Below are 20668 nucleotides of genomic sequence, written 5' to 3' on the forward strand. Positions count from 1 at the left end.
ATTGGAGGTTGGGGAAAGGACAGGACTTGCTCCAGTGAACATCTTGCAGGAAAGCAAAGGCGGGAGAGTCTTTCTTGGACCCGAAACAGACGATGCACTCAACAAGCCCGGGGGGTGTGGCCCTGCCGCGTGGGGGACTCCGGGTTCTATCGGGAGCAACGACCGGCACACGGCCTAAAAGCGCGCCGAGGGGGCTTCATTGGAGGAAAGAGCGGCTGCTCACACTCCGTTTCAGAGGATTTGTCGGGCAATGAGAATAATGTCTTCCTCTGCTTTTCCCCAAGCGCCCCGTCTTGGTAAATAGGTCAGTAGCGTGTGGATCCGCAGCCCCCGCTCTGCAGACAGGAAACGCCAGGCTCGGCCTACGAGGCTGAACGCCTCCCCCAGGGACAGAGGTAGCAGCACGGGCAGAGCCAGGGACTCCTGAGTCCCCAGAAGAGAAGCCTGGAAGGCTTTCCTGTGCCTCCCCTGCCGCGATCCCTGTCCCTCTTCTCCTCCAGGGGTGGGACGCCAGGGCGGCCTGTGCCTGCGGCTCAGAGTGGTCCCGCCCTCCCCTCTTTCTCTCTCTTCCTCCCTCCCTCCCTTCCTTCCATCCGTCCATTAATGAGTTGCATTTGAAACGTGGGGGGATTCCTGTTGCAATCCAGATACACAGCTTCTCTTGAAGATTCAAAGGATCTGGCAGCGACGGCTGTGCTCCCACGTGGTGCTGGCCCTCGAAGGGCCTGGCACCCCAGGCCCACATCCCTCCTTTAGCAACCAGCCCTCTGGCCTGCCCTCTCTAGGTGTCTGGGTGTGACCCCATGCTCGGCCAGGCCCCTCGTCTTAGGGGCAAGCGCTCTCCCAAGCCTTCGAGGCAAACAAAGGAGATGGAGGGAATTGTCTGGATAATTAAAGGGGCACATTCTAGCTTTTACACTAAATTTGGCGGCCACTTTGCAAGGGACAGCCACATGGGCGCTCAAGCCAATCCTGCTGCCACCTTCCCTCCGAAGCTCGAATTTCCACCAAACAATTCAGGAGTTCACGGAATGGCTTAGCTCCAGCTAGACAGTGTCAGCTCCAGCTCGCCTGTTTGATCACGTGGAAGGTCTTTAAAAACCAAAACCAAACACCAACAAAGAAACAAAAAACGCTAATGGAAATCGAAAGGCCTAACAGAAGACTGAGTAAATAAAATGAGATGCCGCAGGATTCTAATTAGTGGGTAAAACAAATGAACTACTGTTCCGTTGACATATACTGGAATATACACACAGCATAATACTGTATAACAGGACTTGGCAAAGTACCACCCACCGCCTGTTTTTGTAAATAAAGTTTTATTGGCACACGTCCACGCGCATTTGTTTAACACATGGCCTGTGGCTGCTGCTTTCACACCCCAGCAGCCGAGCTAAGTAGCTGCAGTGGAGGCCATATGGTCCCCACACTGAAATGTTTATTAGCAGGCCATTTTCAGGAAGTTTGCTCTATGTTTTAGGACATATATAAAAACGAATGTACATATCTCAGATCTCTCCTGTGTAGATAGATGGTTAGAAATCTATTGATGTTCGCGGGAGAAGTTGCCTCTCAGTGGGAGTCCAAAGATAGAGAATAAATGTATAAAATGCTCTCAATTCTAAAATTCCATTTCTTTAGTTAAAAAAAGGATTTGGGGCAATGTGGAGAAATGTTAACTGCTGTCAAATTTCAGTGGACGGTTCACAGGTGTTTGTTTTATTAGTCTTTGAACTTTCCTGCCTTTAAAATAAAAATTATTCCATAGAAGAACGAAACAAGTTTTAGGAACGGAGTAATTATATCTACATGATAAAACGCCTAGAGTGACGTTATAATTATAGGTTCGCAATGATCTACCATAGCTACCTTCTTAAACACGCCATGAATTATCCTCCTTTTTTAGTCTAAATTATTTGGGAAGAAAGGATTTCAGTTTCGGGTTTTCTTACCCTTGTATATTTTACAAATTCCCCTCTGTATCTTTATAAAGAGTTTCTAGGTACAGCCGACAAATTCACTTAATCCAGGCAGCAATTTTCCCCTCACGGCGCTGTTTTATTTGCCCTTAACGCAGAAGCAATGTATAGACTCATCCAAGGGTAACAGCTCAATGATGCAACCAGGGCCTTCCAACACGTAAATAACCCTGTCTAGGAATCCAGGAAAAATAACCAGCCCAGGGCCTTGTCCCACGTACTCAAATCACACAGACAATTGACGTCCGTGCATTGGAATTTCGATCTGATCTCCGAGTTTACATGTAGAGGCCAAGGCACATTATGGGGTGGGGTGGGAGGGGTCGGGGGGGGGGCCCGGCCACGTTGAGGACGGGAATTAAAGTGATGGGAAACAGACGCCCAGACCCTGACGGCTGCCCAACTAAAGCCAGGTGCCGGCTTTGGGCAGGTGACCCTGGAAGCACGGCTCCTGCTCCGGGGGCGACCCCTGGACGGCAGAGCGGTGCTGGACGGGGCTTCGCGATTTGGGGTCTGCAGTCGCTCCATCGCTGGTGGTCTTCACTCGAGGAGCTGGCCACGGGGTCTCGAAACTTCACCAGAAGGCCTCCGCCTCCACACCTGAATGAGGGGTTATTTGCAAAGCGAAGGGCGGCCAAGAAGGTGGCTTTTGAAAACAGACTTCTGGAATTTCCCAGACCTCGTGCAAATAATCCACAGTACGTCGTCAGGATGGAAAAACCTGAAACGCTTCCTCCTCTGTCTGGAATATATACGGTAAAGTCCTTGTGACTTGGCAGGGCGTGCCTGGCTGGGAAGACCTCTGTTCTTGGCCGGGCTGTGCAGCAATGAACTTGGTGACCTTGAGAAGATCGGGCCTCTCCAGGGGCCTCTGCCTGCTGGGCCGCGGGGTTGGGGGGCTGGGGGCCCCAGCCTTTGTCCTTAGATTTCCTGCAAGTCAGATGACCTTGGACGTGGCAGTGATCACTGCAGATGTGGCAGGTGTGCTGGACAGGCTGCCAACTGCTTCAAGGCCTGGGGAGAAAGCAGAGGAGGAGCCCGAGGGGCTGAGCAACAGGCTGGAAGTCGGGACGGGAAGGGCCCCTTTCCTGGAGAGGGTGGCTGCCACCAGTGGGCCCAGGAGAGGGCCCCTCTCAAGACCCCACAGTTCCGCCGTACCCGGGCCTCCCGACCGTCTGGCCAGGCTGCAGAGGGGGTGTTTAGCCCAGTCGGACCTGCTCTCCTTCTGGCCTGAGGCATCGGTCCGGAGTTCTGGGTCTGCCTGGGAGCTCCCACGCCCATCCCCCAGCTCCTTCCATCCCCTTTGGGAGAATGAACTCGGGTCAGACATAAACCTGGGCTCCGTTCCCTCTCTGCCTCTCGCCAGCTCGGCAACCTCGAAAGGTCCTTCCCCTCTCCAAGGCAAGGGGGCCTCCTTCCGGAAAAAGTTCATCAGTGTCCTCCTCACAGGAACCTGGCAAAGACGTGGGACGCCAGGACCAGAGCTCTGAAGGGGAGGGGGGACACATCCCGCCTCCCCCGCCGACCTCAGGCCGTGGTCCTGCCTTTCTCCTCCAAAGCTCCAGCCCCTCTGCTTTCTCTCGGGCCCCCACATGCTGCCGTAACTCCATCCTCTCAAACACGGGGCACTTCCTGACCCGGCACCGTCCTCACCTTGGGGAAACGGCCTTGACCAAGGAGCTAAGGACCCTGCACGGGCCGTGTGCCAGTGGGGAAGACAGTGGGAGAGATAGGCAGGGATTCGAGCCCGGAGTGACATGACCAGCGATGGGGGGAGGGAGGGGCCTGGCCTAGCTCTCCGCAGGCCACCCGGGGAGGACGTGACGTTGCAGCTGAGACCTGGCTGACCAGGTGGTGGCAGATGGCCATGGGAAAAGCCATGTTTCTGGCTGGTGGAGGGAACGGCTGGTGCAAAGGCCCAGGGGCAGAAGGGAACCGGGCAGTCTGAGCACTGGCCCAAGGTCTGGAGGGATGGAGAGAAGTAAGGCAAAGTGGGGCTAGGTGGGCAGGCCAGTTCAGGGGGACAAGGGGGCCTCTGCGGCGGGCAGTAGGGGGCAGACCTGAGCCTGCTGGGCACGGCTGCAGGCTCTGATTTGCACCTTAGAAGAGCAGCACTTTGCTGGCTGAGAGGAACGAGTTTTCTCTTCGTGTCTGCTGCCCATCACTGGGGAGAAAGCGGCCACATCTCCTTACTCAAGTCCCAGCAAAATTAGCCCAGCTTAGCATCGCGGAACCTAAGGATTAACAGACAGCGCGGTGGCCCCATCACAGCTGAAATATGAAGGAACCAGAGCAGCCCTCGCACAGCAGAGGTAATGGGAAATGCTTCTGGGTTCGGACCTGCTCAACCCCAGCTGGGTTTTAATCAAATTAACACGTTGGGGAACTCCGTTGCATTTCACTTTCTCAAGCAAGAAAACCGCCCCCCGAAAAGTGCCACCCTGGCCCCAGTTGAAAGTGCCCGGTGCGTCCTGAATGCCTAGCACTGCCTCGTAGGGTTTCTCGTGAATCCCCCCACCCCCTGCCCCAGACGAAGCCACAGCTCTTCAGGGGAAGGCCGACCTTAATTTAACTACTGAGGACTCACGTTTTTCCTCGTGTTTCTGAAAAGTCACCATTGCGGCAATAAAGACCGCGTGTGTCCTGGACCTAATCACTAACTCCTCACACTGGTTTATAATTCCTATTAGATGTTTCAGCTAAGGGGTCAGATGGAAAAGGGAGAAGCATTTTTTTTCTTTCTCACTCTGACAGTTGGTTTTTTTGTTTGTTTGTTTCGTTTTTTTAACGGCCACATCCACAGTATATGGAACTTCCTGGGCCAGGGACTGAATCTGTGCCACAGCTGCAACCAACGACACAGCTGTGGCAACTGGCAACGCTGAATCCTTAACTCCCTCCACTGGGCCGGGGATCAAACCTGTGCCTCTGCAGCAACCTGAGCCACTGCAGTGGGAGTCTCAACCCACTGTGCCACAGCAGGAACTCCTTTGCTCTGACATTTAAATCTCTTCGCATGCTTCGTTCGCTCCAGCTCGGGCAGATGAGATCTGAGCTGAGCTGGCACAATGTCAGGGGTGGGGAGAGGCCCTAGGTTGGTCTTTCTGGTTGTTGGGGGCCCAGAAGGACATAGCTGGGATCCCTGACCACTGGGAAGAGGTCAAGGTCATCTGCCTTTGACCTGGCAGGAGGCACTTCCTGAGCCAAGCATGGGTTTCTTTTCCGATTGGCCCTTCTCGTGCGGGGCTCATCCTCAGATCTGCCTCTATTAACCCTCAGGCCGCATGGACCATCCCCTGAGGCCTACCTGCTTTCTTCAAAGTCCTCTAGCAGGTCAACACAGAGCAGTGGAGGCGGCTTAACATCTGACTCGGTCCGGGAAAGGTGACAGCAACCTCAGCCAGTGGGCTGCAAACCCCTTCCCTCACAATTGAGTTGAAGTCACGGGAGCAGAAGGAGCCAGGCTCACGTGCCTTCAAACCTCACAAGAAAATTGTAAAGACAAATTCAGATCCTCTGTGCCTTTTTCGGTGCGTAAAATTCCGATCATTGAAAAAGGCAGATTATCAAATTCTTTCCAGAACTTTTGGCAGCAGTGAATCTCCTGTGCTGGGGCTCCGGGCGCGTGGCAGTTGCTCAGGAACCCTTCCTGTGGATCGCTGATGGGGTCTGAGTTTTTCCCTGGAACTTGTGTTTCACGCTCCAAACTGGGGGAGGTCACGTGGTTGTGACCAGCTCCATCTGGTGTGGCCGTGGCTGTGATGTAGGCTGGCAGCTGCAGCTCCCATTCAACCCTTAGGCTGGGAACTTCCATGTGCCACACACGCAGCCCTAAATGACAACAACAAAAAACTTTAAAAACTCTTCCCTGCCTTTGTAAATACCTGGTGACCCATTTTTGAGGAACCCTTTAGCTCAAGCCATGAAAGAATGCTGAAGAGCCTTAAAGGATTTTCTCTCTACATCTTAGGGCTCTCGCAAGCTCTCCCTCCCCGCTGCCGTTATCATTAAAGCAGCACCTGCAGGAGAGCCGAGGAGCCACTGTGGAGAAGGGAGGCTCGCAGGCCCCACCCTGTCCTGCCAGAGAGAGGAGCCCTGCAGACCTGCCCTTCTGGGAAAGCAGGTCCCAGGAAGATTCTGGAGATGCTTAAGGGGAAGCTGCATAGGGGGGGATCTGTTTCTCCAAGGCGGGGGCTCCTGTGCTTTCTGCTGAAGCACATGGTCTGGGACAGGCTACAGCACCATCAGAAACTGGCCCCGACACCAGCCTGCCCCAGCCTCCTGGGGCCTTGGGCCCTTGAAAACCAGGGGAGGGCTCCAGAAGGGGGTTAATTTGCATTTAATAGAGGCACAAACTACAGCCAGGACTAACCAGAGCAATGAGACATTCTATTAGGCTGGAATTAAAAATAGAAGGGGAAAAAAAAGGAACAGCTAAGAAACCCAGCAGCCCCTTCCTGGCCATGGGACAGGTTAGAGACAGGGTCCCCTTCTCCAGCAAGGGGCGGGGGTGCGGGGCTCAGGCTCCAGGGAACCTACGCCGGGTTTACTGCTGGGCTGTCACCATCCTGCAGTTCTTAACGGTTGTTGAACCAAAGCCTGAAACCTGATTATGGAGGTCACCCCCCAGACCTGGCCTGTCCCTCCGCACCTACTCTTTCGTTTGTGCTTTTTCCTAGCTGTGTCTGCGACTTGCAACGCCAGATCCTTAACCCACTGAGTGAGGCCAGGGATCGAACCCACATCCTCATGGAGACTATGGCAGGTTCTTAACCTGCTGAGCCACCATGGGAACTTCCTCGCCTCCTTCTAAACATTCTTCTCTTCCCTGGACACAATGCATTTCCTCCTTATTTCTCAGGCAGGTGGTTTTTTTTCTCTTAATTACTATTTATCTGGACTTTCAAATGAAGGTATAACATGCAAACTGCCAAGCTCGAAAAACTTAATGGTTTTTGTGTGTGTGTGTGTGTGTGTGTGTGTGTGTGTGTGTGTGTAGGAAAGAATCCTTCTAAGATAGTAAATATTTCCATCTTCTAGAAGATTCTCTGGTGCGGCTTCCCCATCAGTTACCACCAGAAGCAGCCATCCTGATCCCATCATGGTGACATCTGCAGCAGTATTTTATCTCAGAAAGATTTTCTTACTTCATTTCCCTGAATCTCTCAGAGATTATTCAGATCTTTGGGAATCTCAAAAGTCTCAAGGGGAGAAATCCAAGAGAGAATGATTTTAAATAACTCTGACTGTGGCAAAAACACCCCACGTTGAAAGGCTATCTGAGCCCTTCACATACTGCACGCCATGATTCTGTTTTGATGGCCCATTTCTGCAGTGAGGTCCTTGGGTCTTTTATAAGATGCTTTCAGAGATTTGGACTCATATATTTTTGAAATGATATATTATCTTAAATTATCTTAATTGTTTCATTAATGTGAACTTGATGTTAAGTAGTCTCTTGAAATGCATAACTAAGGAGGGAAAGGAGATTAATAAACTAATCAAGCTTTTGGAAACAACTGACATGCCTCAGGAAAGGGCACTCCAAAACTTTCTTTTAAAAATATAATTATATTGATTAGAATGACGTGACCCTTTGTTTCAGCAAGAGGATCTTATCATTTGAGAGGATTTAGCTGAACTGCCAGGACTATATTTAAAAGGCTGTCTCCTTAAGTGTATAAAATGTGATGACCAGGCTTTTACTGAAGAAAGAGTTGAGTTTCTGGAGTCTTCTGCCGTTTTAACGTTGATGTGGGGGTGACCACGGGTGTTTTGCCGAATAGGAAATGTGAGAGAGATTTCTGATTGATGATTCTTTAAGGTTGGAGCCCACTTTGCTCTAGAAACAGTGACCGTGGGTTTGCAGGTGGCCTGCAGGTGTGGGCATGTGTGGGCCGTATGAGGGACCCTGTGGGGCTCCCCGAAAAATGGGCCCCCAAATCCAGGTCCCTTGGAGCCTGAGCCTCCTTCTCTGGATGCAGCCTTTCTTTGGGGGAACCAAGAGCTTGGCACAGGTTTTTAAAATCTTCTTTGTAGTGTCATATTTATGTTCTCGGACGGAGGGCTGGATTTCTCGCCGTAAGTGGCTGGAGCACAGACCAGTTAGCGATAAGCTTGGAAGATAAGGCGCTGAGATTAAAATTTCGGACAGTGAAGGATTTCCCCAAAGTCCCGAGGCGGAGTCCCTCGTGGGCTTTCAAACGCCCACGTCCTTTGAGCCTGGGATCTCTTCCTCCTGGTTGTTTATCCAAAGGAAAGAACACGTTCGAGGGAAAACATGCCGCATACACGAAGATGCCCAAACACAGGGAAATAATAGCTGAATAAATAAACAAGAAAGCAAGCTGAAAGCACCCTCAGCGCTCCTGGCCCGTCCTGCAAGAGCTCCCGTGACGGGGACCCCTCATGCAGGTGGCGTGTAGGCTGTCCGGACACAGGGAAATATTTAGGAAGTAATGTGGGGAGAAACCCTGAGAATCAAAGCCTGCAGGTACCTCCGCGGTGGAGAAGAGGGAAATAGCTATTGCGCCAGGGTTTGCCTTAAAATTGCGCCTCTCCGACAAATGAAAATTCAGGGAACAAGGAGAGAGACCAAGTGAAAACCAAGGCGGGCTCCGACACAGCACGACTCCGAAGGACCCGTGACCACGTCTGAAGTACTCATCTGTCTCTGGATTCTGTAAGGATCTCTCTTAACCGTGGGGGAAAGGCGTCACGGATGTTTGGAAATGTCTATTTTTTACATTACCGCTGGCCACCCTCAGAATACCTGGTGCCTGCTTGATCTGATTTCTTGGGGGGTTGAGATGAAATCTCAGTTCTAGGCCACAAGATCACAAGCGCAAACGCCCTGGGAGGCCAGAGCTGGGGGGTGGCAGTCCGGCCTCTCGTGCAGGATGCACGGGAACCCTCTTCGCATCTTCCTAGAAATGCGTTTTCTTCCAAACACGCAGTGCTCCTGGTATATCGGTACCCATTTTGGCTGCAGACGAGGATCAAGGGAAATATTTCTCGAATTTGAGGAAAATCACCCTGCCACGAAATGATCACTGGTGAGGAGAATGAATGCCCTCCGGGAAACCAAGGGGCGTGGCCGAGGGCGTGGCCAGATTGGACCCGTCCAGCCCAGAGGGAACGTTCCAGCCCTTGTTTAAAATTGGGTCCCTGGCTATTACTTGTTCTCATTTTCAAAGGGAAGCAGGAGACCAGAGTAACTATGAAAAAAGCTACCAATAAATGTATTTTAACGTTTAAAGGGAAAGAGTGATTTTCATTTCGCTTAAAATCGCACCCGTTAAGGGTCTTGGTGTGCTTCCACTGGGAGCAGACCAGGAGGCAGGACTCCAGGGCAAGCGGTAGATTTGAGCGGGGGTCCCAGGAAAAGGCAGGACATGAGCGCAGAGGGGGCCTTGGAGGGTCAGTGCTCCTCCCAGGGATAAACCTCGCTGGCACCACCAGTGGTACCCTGGCTGCTCATGCACCGCTTCGGGCTTCCTCCCCTCCTGGTCTCCTTATCCTCTTTCCGTGTTTCCTTCCAAATCAACCCTTGCATTTGATTCCTCGTGTCAAGGTCAGCTTCTGGCAGAACCGGACATTAGACCTGGCGAGGTCTAACCCGCCAGGGCCACCCGGCCTGCGGTGCAGCTGATGTGGCCACATGTGTCACCTTGGGGGGCCAAAGCCTTTCAGAAAGAGGTGTGTCTCTTCCTTGCGCTCACTTCCGCCCCCAGTGGCTGGACGGGAGAGGATGAGCCTGATGCTGGACCCCAAGTGTGGTGGGTGCAGAGCCAGCACCAGTGTGGGAATAAAACCATAGTGCCGAATGATTCCTTGTCTGCACGCGGAGCAAATGCTGATGGGTTGACGTCCTGGCTCTACTGCTGCGTCTTTGACCCCGGTCGGGTTCTCCAGAAGCAGATGCTGAAACAGAACTTCAAGTGTGAGATGCTCATCTGGGACCCACACCTGTGGAAGGAGGAGCAAAGAGTCGAGCGGAATCGCCATGCAAAGGGAGGCCCCCCAAGCCCTGGCTGCTCCTGCAGGAGCGTGAGAAGAAGCAGTGCCCATCAGGTGGAAGTGGTCAGGCCTTTGTGTCCTTCCCTCGCCATCACTGGACGTTGGCTGCCCCAGGTGCTGAAGCAACCTAGGGCACCCCTGAAAGGACAGATTGCTGCAGGCTGCCCCTGACTGCTTTTCCTGCGGCTGTGAGCAAGTCCGTCTTTGCAGCAGCCCTGGGGGCTCCCATCATTAAATCGAAGCGGCACAGTCAGCAGTGGGGACACAGGGTCCGAGCCATCTGCTCCTGCAGCTTGCTGGACCCCTCTGGCCCTGCTTATGCCATTTCCACGTTATGATGGCTGCTATGAGGCCAGCTCAACCCCATGGCTTTGTGGGGACACAGTTCGTGATGGGTGGGCATGACCTCATGGCCACATGATGTCCCATGGCTAGGCATTCCATCTCTAGTAGGAATGGAAATTGTTTTTTTTGCCTTTTCTTTTAGGGCCACATTCATGGCATATGGAGGTTCCCAGACTAGGGGTTGATTGGAGATACAGCAGTCGGCTTGCACCACAGCCACAGCAACATCAGATCCAAGCCATGTCTGTGACCTACACCACAGCTCATGGCAATGCCGGATCCTTAACCCACTGAGCAAGCCCAGGGATCCAAACCCACAACCTCATGGTTCCTAGACGGCATTGTTTCTGCTGTATCATGACGGGAACTCTGAAATTTTTAAATCCACTCTAAACCATTCTGTTTTATTATTTCACATATATTAAGTTCACATCTAGTCTAAAGAAAGTATTTAAAAATCCACTGGATGATCCTTGATCAAAATACAGATTATGAGCCTTCAAGAATCATTCTTGGGGAGTTCCCACTGTGGCTCAGTGGGTTAAGAACATGGCATCTGTGAGGAGGCGGGTTTAATCCCTGGCCTCACTCAGTGCGTTAAGGATCCAGTGTTGCTGCAAGCTGAGGTGTAGGTCACAGATGCAGCTCGGATCCGGTATTGCTGTGGCTGTGCTGTAGGCCTATAGCCACAGCTCCAATTTGACCCTTAGCCCGGGAACTTCCATATGCTGCAGGTGTGGCCATAAAAAGAAAAAAAAAAAAAAAAAAAAAAAGAACCATTCCTGGGAGTTCCCTGGTGGTCCAGTGGTTAGGATTTATGCTTTCAGACTGTGGCCAGGGTTGGAACCCAGTCTGGGAACTGAGGTCCCACATCAAGCTGCTGCAGCCAAAGGGAAAAAAAGAAGAAAAGAAAAAGGAAAAAAAAAAAGAATCATTCTTGTTCTTCTGATATGATAATCTGAGCATTGTGCTTTTTTATGGTGTTCAGACCTCAGGCTAATTATTTAGTAAACATGGATGGACATTAATTTTATGACCTTTTAGGTGTACCAGGAGCCGTTTTCCACCAGGTCTCAGATTCTCCAGTGAATTCTCCCCCCACCACACACTCACTGACACCTCCAACCCCACGGCGTCTGCTGGATTGTGTGGTCCACACAGCAGGGCAGCTTGCACCCCAGCTTGGACCTGCTCTGAGCCCCCCTGGAAGCTAGCATCTCCACGTTAATCCAGGAATGGATATGAAGTCCCCAGGTGTGGAGGAGGCTGTCTCCAGAACCAAAACACCCACCAGGAGCTGTGCTGCTTCTTTCTTGGGTGGGGGAGGGGGCCGAGAGTCAACACTTCTACTTTAGAGAAGACGGTGGATGCCTCTGACCACTGGAGCCCTGAAGGTGTAACAGGCCCCCAATACCTCGCTGGACCCGGCTCAACCCCCTAAAGCACATGTGTCTTCTCCAAGCCTCCAGCCAACTGGCCACCTTTTGCTCTTGGGGCCTGATCAGCATCATATTGTCACTGTCATGGACCAATGGGACACGCCGAGGACGTTCAGATGGTCCAAGTTTCATTATGAGAGCGGGTGGGGAAGCTCACTAGCCCTGGGACCAACCTGCGAATGCATCTGCTGGTCCACTCTAGATCTATGCAAACCAGTCTTGGACCTCTTTTCTGCTTGGGCTGGAAGAGAGCTCAGTTGTCCAATCAATAGCAGGAGACCTTGGCCACGTTCGTTTGCAAGGATAGCACACATGGCACAGAGACCGATCAGGGCTGCTTGCTAATGGCCACCGTCAGGACTCATCCTGTTTCTGCGAGGGCTGGATGGATGAATCACACAGCAGTAGGACAGAGACCTCATCTCTGCTTCTTTTCGCTCTTTTGAGAATGGCTCTGGTCACCGCCCCTCCTGGGACGTGGTACATGGGCTGGATGGGGTGAAGTTTCCATTTCCACTTGACCTTCTCCACTGAGATGCTCTCACCTCACAGAACAAGGACCAGCTGCCCAGCACAGCATCCTAAACATGCATCCAGGAGTCAGGGCAACGACCCTTGTTGGGGGGAGGCAGGTCCATAGGCCCAGTGGGCCCACGATAGACCAGAGTCCGGCCAGGACTCCATTTACCACCATCACCTCTCCTCCCCATTCTGGAGAAAACCAGGATGAAGCTTCTGTGGTTTCTGAGCATCGGCCCCAGTACTGATTAAAACTGAATACCTGAAGTGTTTTTCTGCAGCATCACTGACCATTGCCACGTGCAGGAGAAACTGACCAGATAAGTAGCCTGTTGTGCTGCGGGTGCCTAAGCTGGAGGATCGAATGAGTGCTTCGTGCTCTCATTGTGCTCGTCTGTGCTGGATTCTACCTGCCGACGTCCGTCTCTGGACCTCTGCCTCCTGACTCTGGGCAGCACTCTGCTGGTGGACTGAAGTTTAATCGCAGGTTTGAAACAAGGGCTGGATGTACTCAGCGCCTGGACACTTGGCAGCAAAGGTCTTTTCCTATCCTGGAAGGACAAGGGACCTGGCTGGCCAGCTGGGATGAGGACCGAGGCATATGGGAAGAGCTCGCTGGAAGGTGTCGGGGGTGGGAGAGGAGGATCACTGAGCGAAGGGGTTCCCAGAATATTGTGGAAGATGCTGAATGTCAGGAGGCTTAGAATTCTCTTTTCTCGAAGACTGAACTCCCAGGTAACCACATATGCCTGTTCGGGGCTGTTAAAGCCCACATTTCTCTCCCTGCCTGAAAGACACATGAAATTGATTCTGTGATCCTCTCTGAAGAGGAAATGTGAGCTCCAAGCATGACAACCAGGCCCTCCAAACTGGGCTCCGGCTTCAGGCGCATGAGACGCCCATGACAGCTCCTCGTGGCAGTTCCTCGTGCGCAGGTTGGCTGTTTGATTGCAGAGGGGGACTGCTGGAACATACCAGACTATTAGAGCCTCTGGAAAACCAGCTCTCGGAATGACAGCTCACACACCCCCGGTGGATTTGAGAAAGCCTATTATTTAGATAAATCAGAAGCATCCTTACAGCTCTGGTTCCTAAACCAAGCCCTCCACTGCCTCGGGCAAAGCCCTCAAGACCTTGTAATTAGCCTTGAGATAAGCACATTGAAAGTGACAGCCCGAGGTTGGTGGGGTTTTTTTTTTGGCGGGGAGGGGTTCCTTTCCTTTTTCCCCACGGAGTTCCGCCTTCCTGGGCAATCAGCACCAAACTCACATGAGGAGTTTTAAGGGCCGGTCCCCACTCCCTCTGCTCTGAAAGGCGAGATCACTGTCTTTTTCCAGGCAAGCTTCTCAGGAAGCTTTGCGTCTGCTGCTCTTAAAGGAAATGGAAATGCACAGACATGGCCGTTTCCCTTTAATTGTCTCAGAATCTGGTTAAATGAGCCACCTGTCAAAGGCCCCAGCCAACGAGCGTCAACCGCCCTCAACACAGGCTGGTTCTGCACCAGCTAAAAAGAGACGAGCTGGGGGCCGGCTGCCTCACGTCTGATCTTCATGCCACCCCTCACGTGCCTGCCCTTCCCTTCGTTTGGGTCGCTCCGTGTCAGAATATATTACTGCCTTCGACCACCGAGCTGAGCTGTTCTTTTTCAGTTTAATTACCAAGCTCCAACGGCTGACCCTGTCTGTTTTATTAAGATGTCATTGCAGATAATGAATAATTTGCGAGGGGAGACATTCCCCTTTCCTGTTTAGCTGCCTTTGGGGCGGGCTCTCTCCAGGACGGTCACCAAACTGCCGTGGATCGCGTACTCAACCCTTTGGACTGGTTCCCCTCAGCCTAAGCCTTGCCTCCTGTTCTGTGGGGTGTGATAAGGCAATGCCCCAGGAGGGCATTTATTATTTCCCTAAAAACCCTCAGAAAACAACTGGAACCAAGTCGCCTGTTCTAAGGATCAAAAACTATCACAGCATCTCCCTGAAAAATGGGGTCGCCCCAGCTCCAGGGGCTTGGAAATAGAAGCCACTGGTTCTGCCCAGTTCTGGAAAGGCAGATTCCTCCATGGGCTCTGGGGAGAGTTTCTTTCTGCCTCCGGATGCCTGCTCCCTGTGGAATCCATGATTCCATGGCCAGGCTGGTTTTATAAGCACCCCATTCCTCTTCGCCCTGCCCGCCGAGCCAAGGAAGGCTCTCTGGACGTAGTAAATATTATTCACACTATTGCACATCCCTCGCTGGGCACTTGGGCTCCATTTTCACACTAATGAAGTTAGTGCGTGGAAATCCGATTACGAGAGGGAGCAAATGAGATGTGTTTCATGGGGTGAGTCTGTGATGGTCCATTTCAGCCCGGAATAATTACATCTTCCGGTGCAAGAGTTTCCCAAAATGCATTCATTTCCACCAGAAGGCAGGAGGCAGGCACGATGGCTTTTATTTCTCCAGTTAAGAACCTGGAAAACCTGAAGCAGAGCTCTGGGGACCTCCCGCCCTGTAGATGCTCGTCTTTGTGTTGGGGACGTAGGTGGGGAAACGGCACAGACAGCCGTAGTTCTGACACGTCCACCCCACGTGATGTCAGGAACTCGTCTCCAGGGCGTCGGAGTCGTTGTCTGTGGCGGGGAATCTAGGCTTGCGGTTTTCTGACCCCCACGCCACTCCCCCCCCCCAACTCTCATCATCTCCATCTCTTAGCTCCTCAGCAGCCCCCTGTGACACCACCCTTTGGAGGTTGTCTCATCCCCTTCTCCCCCATCCTCTTCTTCCTCCCGCAGGGGCCTCAGGGCTGCTAACGCTGTAGACGCTCAATACAAATCCATCAGATGGAGCTGAACTGCTGAAGCCAGAAAGGCCCATTGCTTTCGGCCTGGCGGCCAGCCCGTGTCCAGAGCAGCAAGAGCTGCAGCCCGCTCACCCCTAATCCATGTGTCAATGGAGTGTGCCTAACCTCAGGGTTTAAACTTCCATTAAAAAAAATTAATTGGTGCTTTGGTTGCCCAAAATAGAGCCCAAAGGCACTAACTAATGAACCCTCCGTAGGAATAATCCTTCCCTAGCAAAGAGGGACTAAAGCTGAAACACCCAGCGGCAGATCTGTACTCTGAACACCTGGGACCTGTGTGTCCCTCCTGTGTTTCTAGCGTGTTATTTTATTGATGAGGGTTTGCTAGGCATGGCTGAGGGGAAAATGGTGCCCACGTAAAGCCATGGAGGGAGAGCTCTCGACCTTGGGCCAGATGTGTCTGCGTGGTGGGGGTCCCCACACATGAAGTGGTATCTCTGGCCTCCATCCCTTAGATCCCAATAGCATCCTTCCCTGCCCCCCGCCGCCCCCCATTATGACAACTAAAAGTGTCTCCTGACACTGTCAAACGTCCTCGGGCTGAGGGTGAGATCAAGGCACCCCAGCTGGGAATCACTGGAATAGCGACAGCTAAAATACCCAAGAATCAAATCCTCAAGTCCACGTGGGCCACTCAGAGCTGACAAAGCTCCATGGACGGGAAAGCATTCACGGTGCTTCCCTTTCTATTTCTAGTCTCAGGACCCATGATCGATTTAATGAAACTTTTCGGGCTTCATCAGACTTCCCGGGACACAGACGTTTTGACGACATCCTGACAACCGGGGACAGCCAGCCAGGCTGGGGCGCCCAGTCCACGCTCCGCAGGAGAAGGAGGCTCCACGCCCACCGTGTGTGTCAGAGCCAATCCGTCCACGTCCTGCGTATGGTTCAAGGGAGGAAAGAGGAGGGAGTGGGGCAGTGGGACCTCACACCCAGCAGATGCCAGCGCCCCCCCCGCCACAGTGGCAGAGCCCCTCACCAGCCATTCTTCCACCTCCTTGCCCCCGGGTAGGGACGTCGCCCCTCGCGTCTAGTCCTGTCCCCCACCCCTGGCTGGGACCAGGCTCTCGGTGGATTTTACTCCACCTTGGGAAATAGAACACGTGGAGCCAAATGAGAGCGTCTTCCTCCTTCTCCATCTGGGTCCCATCTTTGCAGACCCTAGAAGGATCCCAGACTCCGCAGATGGCATTTCCTGTTTAATCAGCGAGAACTCTTTCAGACAGCTTAATGGCCTATTAGTCAGGAAGGTGTCGCATTGCAGGAGAGAGTTTATCATCTGCCACTGGTGACATCTAACAGAGGGCTGCCTGGAGGAACAGCGCCGAACACAGAGCTTCAGAGCTGGGTTTGAAAGTGATGTGTGTGCACCGGGCTTATTGGCCAGGTCTAGAGAAAGGCGATACAGAGCTTAAGCTCTGTATTTACTGAAAGAATGCATTTCTCGGGGAAATGAGTTCATTTGAGCCCTTTGAAAGAAAGGAAGCAAACCTAGTTAAGGTCGAATCAGTTGCATGTGAGAGCAAGGCTGTTTCTCCTTAAATCCTTACTGACCTAATTGCCCTAAAATGCACTCACATGGAGGTTCTCCAGCTTGAGCCTGCCCCTGAACCCTCTGCAAGGCTTGTCAGAATCCCCACGGCTGGGCCTCACTGCCCCTGTCTCTGATTCCGTAGGTCTGGGATGAGGCCAGATAACTTGCACGTCTAAGGAAGGGCCAGGTGATGCACATGCTGCTGGTCTGGGTACCACGCTCTGTGAATCGCAGCCACAGAGCGAAGATGAAGAGCCCGAAGCCTCTACACCCGGAGGCTGTCATCGCCCTGGCCGTTCCCCTCTACAGGATCACACTGGGCTACAAGGGCTGCTCAGGCTGAGGGCGGTTAATGCCCTCGGAAGCAGCCCTTGATCAATTGCAGGCAGGACGGTGGTGGTTAAACGGCTGGTTGCCGGCCCCTTGGGTGGAGTGGTTCTGGGCTGTGGTCCACACCAGTCCTACAACTCAGAGTGTGGTCCCGGCTGGTTTCCTGAGCTGTTTGGTACCAATTTGTGATGGGCCAAGTGCTGAAATGGAGCGTGAATCCTTAGAAACTTTAATAGCAATTTGATACTTTAATTTCACCATGGTTGACGTGCATAAGAAGAAAAACGGGGCTTGGATCTTGGGTGTCTTTGTTCTCCGTGTTATTGTATTTGACAAAAACATCGGTTCTCCGTAGTTTGGCAGGACAAAGGAATTCTGTGCAGCAGAAAGTTTGGAGAGCACCGCCCAGCACCTTCTCTGACCAAACCAGCAGGGCTGAACCTCTGCTGCCCACAGCAGCCACCTGGTCGTCAGAGAACTGGCTCTTGGCTCTTCCTTCCCTGCCTCCCTTTTCTGGGCATTTCCGAGGACTCTCTCCCAGCTGTTGCCGCCAAGTCTTCGTTTCAGGCTTTGCTCCTGAGGGAACCCAAACCAAGATGCTTAATTGATGTGAATGAGGGCTGCCTCGTGGCATATGGAATTCCTGAGCCAGGGGTCAGATCCGAGCTGCAGTTGCAACCTATGGTGCAGCAACACTGGATCCTTTTTTTTTTTTTTTAATTATAGTTGATTTATAGTGTGTCAATTGCTGCTGTGCAATCATACATATACATACATTCTTTTTCTCATAGTATCTTCCACCATGTTCTATCCCAAGAGACGGGATATAATTCCCTGTGCTACACAGTAGGACCTCATTGCTTAACCATTCTAAATATGATGGTTTGCACCTACTAACCCCAAACTTTAACCTGTTGTACTGGGCTAGGAACTGAACCTTTGTCCAGGGGTGCAGAGAGCCGCCAATCCCCTGGGTGCCACAGTGGGAACTCCCCTTTTTATTTTTTTGAAACACCCATTTTATTTTGAAACAAGCCATCTCCAAATACCGTGGATTTTTTTTTTGGTTTGGTTTGGTTTGGGTTGGGTTTTTTTTTTGGTAGCTCATCCAAAACCACGGGCACCCACGAGTGGCAATCCCTTGCCTGAGTTCACGTGTGTGTGGGACCCTGCACAATCCAAGGAAAACTCTGCCCTTTCAAGAGAACGTCCGCCTCGCGAATGCAAACCCAGCCCATCCCTCTCTCCTCCGACTTTCAATCAGTTGTGTGAAAACCCCGGGGGCCCCTTTCCCTGGCCTCACCTTCAAACCAGATGTACAAGCCAAGGAGTGTTAGAAATGAATTAATTACTTCACTAAATACAAGTGGGACACAAGAGCATCTTAAAGGAAGAGAGGGGTGCTTATTTCCTGCACAGAAAAGGTTACCAGAGAAATGCTCCTGAATTATTCTTCCTTCTGTCTCCTCTTCAGCGCACTCAAAAGCCATGTGTACCTGCTTATTTCCATATTTGCTAAGGAAATAGCCTCTTTTCTCCTACGGATGCACACGCGCCCCACCACCAGGCACGCCCTCCTCGCGGTTTCCCAGGGTGGGTAGGCCAAGCCTGCATCTTGCTTATCTGCGATGGCTTTTCACTGCCTTCTTGATGCAGATGTGATTTTTGCTTTTAGCTCCAGCATCTGAGGAGGGAAACGTTTCCGTGCCGTGGGAAAGCACTGAGGTATTTTGTCTCTTGGACCCCCTTCTCATTTGTCTTAGCTGCGATTCCACCAGCTCCCTTGGAACCATTTCTGGAAACTTCTCAGGGAAATTAAAAAAAAAAAAAAAAGAAGAAGAGTTCCCATTGTGGCTCAGCGGTAATGAATCCAACAGACAACCCAACTAGTATCCCTGAGGATGTGGGTTTGATCCCTGGCCTCACTCAGTGGGTTAAGGATCTGCCATTGCCATGAGTTTTGGCGTTGGCTGCAGATGAGGCTTGGATCCCAAGCTGCCGTGGCTGTGGCTGTGGCTGTGGCTGTGGTGTAGGCTGGCAGCTGCAGCTCCGATTTGACCCCCAGTCTGGGAACTTCCATATGCCACATGTGCAGCCTTTTAAAAAAAGACCAAAAAAAAAAAAAAAAAAAAAGCAGGTAACAACCAGCTTTTCACTGTCCATCTCTCTGTGGACTGTCCTGGCTTGGGGTGCCTTGATTTCAGGGGAGGCTGTGGGGATTAAAAAAAAAGAAAAAGGCAAAGAAGAAACTCCCACCTTTCTCCTTTCAGGCATTTGACTTCCAGTTACATGATAGGGAAAAAAAAAATTTTTTGAAGACACACACAGAGAAATTGGTACCAAATCTTTTTCCACATCAAACGGCACTTTTAAAGTTCTGATGGCAACTAAGTGCTAGGAGAGTAACTTCGGGGCTAAGGGTAAGGTCCCAACAATCCTGCAGACTTCGCCACTATAGACGGAAAGTTTCAAGCTGTAACGCACAAAAAAATCTCTGGCGTTTATCCAGTGGATTGAATCCAGATTTTGTAAACCACAAAAATGTCATCCTGGAGACCACATGCAGAAACTTGTTTTCTTCAGAACTTTTAAAGGAGAAATCAAATGTACGAGAAAGACAATCAGATGAAATTTGGAAAAAACCAAACCCAGGAGATCGAGGGCGGCTTCAGGCTGCGGCCAGTTTGGGCAGGGAGTTCGTGTTTTGGGGGTTTGGGGACGGGGGACGGGGAAGGGGAGGGTGGTAAGTGATTGCAACTCCCAAGGCCAAAGAATCCAGAGTATTTGTATCAACTGAGTGGGCGTCAGCAGGCTGCTTGGAAAAATCTGCAGTGTTGCAATGTCACTTTGTAGATTTTCATTTTATCTAATCTTAGTAATTCCACGAAGGGATGGCAGTATCTCTGCTGTGGGCTTTGCCACCATGCAAAGTTCAGTCCTGGTGAATGTCTGCTGTCACGGAAAGGGAAGAGCCCTTTGCAGCGTGTGGGCTCCTTCGTGGAGACGCAGCCTGGAGGGGCCTGGGGAGCAGCCGAGGCCGCCGTCCGCTGTCCGCCAGGGGGCCGGGCCGGGAGGTCGGGTGGTTGGGGGTCTGGCTCCAGACCCCAGCATCTCCTTCAGCTCCTCCACGCCAGAGCCGAGTCACCTTCACTAAGCGGGAACACGATGCCCACGTTCCCGGCCCTGGGGACGATTTCAGAGCACGTGTGTGAAACGTGTTGCTAAGAATTCGGTTCTCTTAGCCACCACTGTGATGCGTGAAACCGTCGTCACCGCTCGAAACTGGAATCCTGTGCCCTGAACGAGGCCAGTCCCGGACGCCCGAGGTTTAGTGGGGCTTCCGCTCCCAGGGATGATTTTCTTGAATCTTCGCAACAAGGTGGGGGCCACGTTCTCTCCAGGTTGTGCACGGGGAAACTAAGCCACAGAAGAGTCCAAAGGTCCTAGCCCTGGCATGGGGATTCGAACCCACACCGCTTGTCCCCTGAGTCCCTGGCACCTCTCTGCCCTACTGTCTAAAACCAGAATGTCCTGTCCCCTGCAGGAGCCACCGACCATACGGGACAACTCAGGTTTACATGAACCGAAGTTGAATTTAACATTCCATTCCTCGGCCACACCAGCCACAGTCCACGTGCTCACCAGCCATGTGTGGCCG

General features: G+C 52.1%; 1 long non-coding RNA gene across 1 annotated transcript in view; it reads left to right on the forward strand.

Moving 5' to 3' along the window:
- The window catches only part of LOC110257416 (uncharacterized), a 94830-nt gene extending 75687 nt beyond the window's left edge, over positions 1–19143 (forward strand). The window contains exon 3 of the long non-coding RNA XR_014831973.1: positions 15840–19143. This is a non-coding gene — a long non-coding RNA (uncharacterized LOC110257416). The remainder of the gene's footprint in view (positions 1–15839) is intronic.
- Positions 19144–20668: the final 1525 nt, after the last annotated feature.

This window comes from Sus scrofa, chromosome 17 (genome assembly GCF_054392235.1).
Source record: "Sus scrofa isolate SSC_HxYL_T2T_F1_AM1 chromosome 17, Sscrofa_HxYL_maternal_Yorkshire_Landrace_v2.0, whole genome shotgun sequence".
In the NCBI taxonomy this organism is placed as follows: Eukaryota; Metazoa; Chordata; class Mammalia; order Artiodactyla; family Suidae; genus Sus; species Sus scrofa.